The following is a 6403-nucleotide window of genomic DNA, read 5'->3' as shown; positions in this document are numbered from 1 at the left end:
TGAAAAGATTGATTCTGGGTGGTCATTGGAAGATGTAGTTGAAAGTAAAGGTCCTGAATAGACTGGTTTCATATCCGGCCACACTTTAGTTCTCGAAGCAAATTTGTGCCAAGCCGTTCTCAGCAGGGACATCAAACTCGCTTCTCACAGCCTTCAATTGTTGTGTCCAAAGGGGTTGCTAGTTGCAAATTATTATTATTAGAGTACAAATCGGACATTTGTTTTGCGTATGCTAAATGACTGAACAGCGAGGGAATCGACAAACCGATGGTCATGCTCTTCGCTCAGTCTGCTGATTGTGTTTTAAATCTTTCACCAAGTCATCAGCAAATGGTGGTGTAGCTAGCAGCCGGGTTTAGAAATATTCCAAGTTGAAGGACGCTATTGGCCTTCATTGGTGGCGAAATAATCTATTTATTTCGGTAATATGCAGGTTAGCTTACTTCCTTTTAGTTCTGGAAAATTAACGCCTCCAGTAATTCTCTAATGCCAAATTGTAAAAACCTGTATTAGTAGTCTCAAATGGATTTGGGAGAAAATGTCCCTGCCTACCGTCAATTCAGCTGTTGCCTCTTGATATCAACCCCATTAATTCCGGGTGGGAATGAAGCCCCTTCGTGCATAATCATACTGTGACAAGTACAAGCACACAACGATGGAGCCGAAAGGCACCCAATAACTCAAAGTGAAGACAAAGTAGTTGTATGCTTCTGGTTTGCGTTACCGATTAGTAAAACGGCAGTAAAAGAGCAAGAACTCCAATAACTAGCCTGGTAGCTTTATTATTTGTCACATCGTCCATTATATCAGAACACGATAATGATCCCGTCACTCACTAGAGATCTGCATTGTTTCCGAATGAGCGTACTGATCGCTCTTCGAAAAAAAAACATTGCATCCCTGGATTTAAAAACTACGTTCTTTTCTAGCATGCACCTGGTCGATTAGACCGTGTCTGCAAGTGAACTAAATGAGCATGCAATCTGTTTCCAATCAGGTCGCCGATCGACAAATCGGCATCATTTCTGGTTCAAGATAAGTGCCGCTGTAAATCGATTCAGCTGATCGTGGTCTCAAGCGCCACGTTCTATTAGCTTGGCACTACATTCCACTTGTCACCAGTGTCAAACAACATACTTCAACACTGAGGGACTCGCAAGATGCCAAAGCGGCTCAATTTTCGTTATACGCACCGAATAGAGTGACAATGTTAGGTGTGAATCCACATCCAATATCCCACAATATGGTCAGTCGGAACAATGCTACTAGACTGAATTTGGCTGTCAAACGGAATATTTTTCTTGGCGGTTAATCAAGCTGCACATGCCAGTGCAACTCGAGATGGCATTTGCGGTCGATAATTCAGTTCGGTAGGACTCACTAACCTGCACATTTGTCGGAACGTGCCACAGGTAAGGATTGAGTAACATCTCGATTTACCACGTAAACAACGTGCACTTCGAAGATCCGGGGATCACATGCAAGGCACGTAGTCTTCACACTACCTATTGCTACAAAAAGAAGTATAATAATAAATGCTGTACAGGTAGTTGGAATGTGAGTTTCTGATTACAGTGACACAGTCCATCAGCCTTCAATTGTTCTTAACAGATGGCTTCGACCAGTAAACCGTGGCCGAAAAGGCAACACCGCGAAATTATTGGCAACATTAGTGGATCCATCTGTTCATTCCCGTAGGATCCGCTGTTCGATGGTTAAGAATGATCCACACACATTCCTCCTCTCCTATGAAGAAACACCAGAGAAACTCACATAACGTCACATAACTCACTTTTTCCATTTCACCGAAAGAGCAGCAAAACAGATTGCAACATGTTAATATTTCAGATTACTGTTATAGACAACGTCCTACGGTGAAACATTTGAAATTTATAGGCAGAAGACACAGTAACAGAGGTCAAACATCGAAGGTCACATGAGTTCTTATGATAAGAGTTCAGGTGGGGGTGGCCTCAGAATAAACAGATGTTTTGAGCCAAAACTTTCTGTGCTGGCAGTGCTATTATTAACACTACTTCGCGAAAGACTAACAACCTCGGGTTTTGGAGACAGGACAGAATCTACAGAGGCGTCAATCATGTGGCCTGTCCCATAGACTTGTTGCTCAAGTGGTGAATCCCAGGCACGTGTCGCTGTGATCAAGCTGTCAATTGACAGCTGTAAATATAAGTGAATTTATAGGTGACATGTGCAGAAGAGTGACCAGGCAAGCTCGTGGGAGGTCTAAAACACAAATACTCTGATTGACACGAGTGTAGCGAGTGAACTGCTCTTAAACGATAAGTATATTAGGGAAAGATCAATAGGAAAGATCAATATCTAACTACCTGTCCTCCTACTGTCTGATTGTTTCATCGAGTGAACTTCACGATCAGAGACAACTGTGATTATGTCAACCCCAGTATAACAACGAAACCAAATGATGACACCAACGTTCCGCCCGATTCTTTATCCTAAAACCAAACGAAAAACGTGACGTCTTACCGAAAGTCCAAGTGCCCATGAATTGTGTGAAACGACCAATCAAGCCAAATAAGCCGAAGTTGAAAATATTTTCACTGTGTGCTAGGGTAGTCGGTGGCAGTGCCGGTGCTATCCATTCAAATGTGAAAGTCAGATAGCAGGTTAGTGGCAAAAGACACTGGCTCTCTGAATGCGAAAAAAGTTAGTTTCGGGAACCGGGAGTCGCATCCTTGACCTAACTTATTCGCTTCCACTACGGAAAGCGTGTGGAGAAGAATTCCGTGACGTAGAAACTTTCCCTTAACATTGTTTCCTAGTAATGGTACTGTATCTACTTTTCAGGACGCCAACTACAGTAGCTCCTCTGAACACATGAACAGAACCACTTTTGCTGCAGTCCCTAATCTGCAATAACTACCCTATGACCTTGTGTAAGAACAGTTGCGAACAGACCGGGGAAAGGGAGACAGTTGTTTTGGTGACCAAAACATTCAAGGATAGTTTAAAATAGTTTCCAAAATATATGACTGCATACTGGAAATATCACCGAAGGGACCAGCTGAACGTGGGGTCGACCAGTTTGGAAAAGTCCAAGAGCCAAATGACGACGCTCAATTAATCCCCAGAAGACGTGGCGAATCACAATCTATGGATACTTTGTGGGTCCTCGTCAGCTATATAAAATCGACGTTTTTTGTGGTCCTTGACGTACGAAATCCCTACTCACAAAACGCGTCATTATCATCTGGACTTGCAAGACCTCTCTCCTCTAATCACATCTGGAAACGCTTTCCTTCTATTAAGTCTCCCACGGTTAACAATAAAATCAAAGCTGCCTACCAGCGAAAGGAAAACTGCCTTCGCTGCGGGGTTATTTGTTGGGAAACACCAATTGGACAGTTGCAGACTATTGGACAGGAAGGCAAAACTCTCATATGCATCTTGTTTGTAAAAACCGAATATCCGTCTCCTTCTCGAACTCGTCTTCCTGAACTTTCCTGGATACTCATTGACTATCAATCAAATGTAAACGAACGCCACAAAGTGCTTCCACAAATCCCGTAATAAATCTCACTTTTTAATAGACACGAAGCGGATTTGTGAGAAAAACCACACACTACTCGCATGCTTCGTCAGTAGTATCCACTGTTAAACCAGTCACGTTTTGAAAAGCGTAGCGCCCGCACTTTCAAATGTCATCAGCATTATCTTCCTCATCATGAGCATCAGCATTCACAGTAAGTAGTAACTACGATTGAAAAAAGCACAGCCCATTTTCGAGTTTATTAGGTTTTATTATTTTCAAACTATGCTCCCAAAAACAAATTATTGTGTCACAAGACCAAGGCGACAAACAAAGCAAATGTATCCTCATACCAAATATTACTGTTCACTGATTATGAAAGTAATGATACACTTGCCCACTCGGGCGGTAAAAATGAATAAATAAAGCGCTGACCAAAATGGTCTGTACCAGAACTCATGTTCGTTACGAGGCTTTAGGAGAACGACGAAAGGTGGCCTATTCTGAATGGTAGTTTCACCAAAGTGCGACAACACTCGGCTCACACACATCTTTATACCACCCAATTAAATTCCAAACAAACCATTCGAAGGTTATCACGTATTGCACCAGGATCGCAAATGACCGGATGCGAAGATCTGACCAAACAGCATTGGGTACAGCATTAGGTCATCGTCCTATGCCCTGTTGCTGAGTCAAAAGACAAACGTAATTTTCGAATTGAGTACAATCGTCTGAGATAACAAGCCAGATTCCTCTCATCGGGCTACCAGACAATGTAGCTTCCACATGCTCTTAGTGGAAACTACCAATCGTCGATTTTACTTCAGACAGGGTACAAACAGAGTAAAAGTGCAGATGGGATCCGACGTACGCCTCATCCAGATTGTGGCATATTCAGCAGCTATAGCAGAATACTCAGCTTGAAAACTGATCACTTACTTCGCATCACATTTTTATGGAAATATAAGCAACGGTGGCACAGGAATGAGCGTGAAGGCCACAGAATAATTAGGCTCTCAAACCAAACCAATCACTTAAAAATAGCACGTTTCGGAATTCGTAACGAATATTTAATGAGGCCACAGCCTGTCGAAAACGGCATGCAAGACATTATCGATAGACATTCTTCAAAAAAGATTCTGTTGTGACCCTAAATAGGTTTTGTCAAAATAACTAAATTTTTACAGATAATACAGGGGCATACCCTAATAGTGCCGATCTTGTAATTCTGGAAAAGTGATTTCATAGTAATTAGCCTGATAGTTGATAAACCTCAAGGAATCACTCGCGAAGGCGTAAAGTAACAATCTGAGCATAACACCGTAATATTCTACTGTGATCGGAATATGTATCACTTAAGCTTTGCTTAAATCTAACCGCCCGACCCTAGGTCCCGCTTCCTCACATATCAACACACATGCACCTCCTCACCCAACTAGTTTAATTCTTTTGCGCTACTCGTGAGTAGTTTGTTTCTGAAATGTTCTGCGAATGTAATCGCTCAACTGAGCAATAACGACAAGGCCGTCCGTCTAGCAATCAGAACATTTTCTGATTCATGATTGTTCATGGACAGCAACAGAACCAATGAGGTAATAAAAGAGCGTAGTTGGTTAAAGCAGGCCCTCAGTCATATTCGTCGGATGAAAGAACCTTAGGCACGATTATTCGTGTGCACATGGAGTGACGTTGGATGTGGCGATGTTGCGGAACATAGGTAGCTCGGATGCGCTGCTTGGTTGTTGGTCTATTCATCGAGCTTTGTAGTTGGAGTGCAAACACTTCACCACCAACCGTCAAACCCGCACTGTCGATGTCAACTCGATTGGTGATGAAGGGTTTGCAATCTACCTGCTAGGTTCAGAACTGACGAGCCAACAGTTACGAGAAATAGGAAATCTGATTGACACTACCTTGGGTGATCAGTTATGGCCCTGATACTGTCAAACATTTTAACAGCTAGCTTCATCAAGGTCACGCAATTCAACCCCCTATTTCCCCTTTATAGTAACGGTGACCTAACTACAAAGAGTATGCAACCATTAAGCGTCCACCTCGGGGGCGCCAACACAAAATTCGTCATTCCTAGCTGGCCACCGTGATTTAATTACATTCAAGGACATATTTGGGTATTTAAACATAATGCTTAGCAGAAGTGCTGACATCTGGCTGTAAACGACTGTCGTTCTCAACAAGCGTATGCATACCTCCATTACAAATAGGGGTTGGCAGTCGCTTTGTCTCCAGTTTAGACTAAGCAAACAGCTGTATTGGAAGGGTAGTGTATGAAAACCAACGGTCAAGTGGGACGTAGTCATCTATCTATCTCGTTATCACACTTTGAAGTGTTGACTCCATGCTCTGATGGGTAAGCCGCACAAAACTGTGTAAACAGTACCTATTCACAATCCATTAAGCATTATTGACTGTTGATCATGTGGACGTCGGCCTGCTCATCAAGCTGGGTAGTTAGCTTGCAAGCCAAGATGAACAGATCGACAGCCACCTGATCCACAAAGAGTAAACGCACCCGGATTACTAGTATTTAACAATCCACCAATTGAGCATTTGTTTTATGTATCTGAGTGTCATAGCATTTCAAGGAAATCATCAACTATGCTTTGCCCTGTCATTCAAAAGCCTAATAAAGTTTAGCCCCGTGGAACCTCGCCGAAGCTACGAAGATCCAACATAGATACATGCCTGGATGAAGAATCGTCATCTATTTCCCTCGTGGCATCACTCTCCTCACTTTTGAGAAGAAACAAAGTTGTGGTTATCCGTTCGCATCTTACCAATTTCTTTTCATTTTGACTCAATGGCACACGACAAGGGTCGAGAGTTGGTGAAACTAGCGTGTTCTCAGCTACACGCTACGATACTGTAGCAAAC

This window comes from Opisthorchis viverrini (genome assembly GCF_000715545.1).
Source record: "Opisthorchis viverrini unplaced genomic scaffold opera_v5_250, whole genome shotgun sequence".
Classification (NCBI taxonomy): Eukaryota; Metazoa; Platyhelminthes; class Trematoda; order Opisthorchiida; family Opisthorchiidae; genus Opisthorchis; species Opisthorchis viverrini.
Note: the sequence above shows the minus strand (reverse complement) of the source record.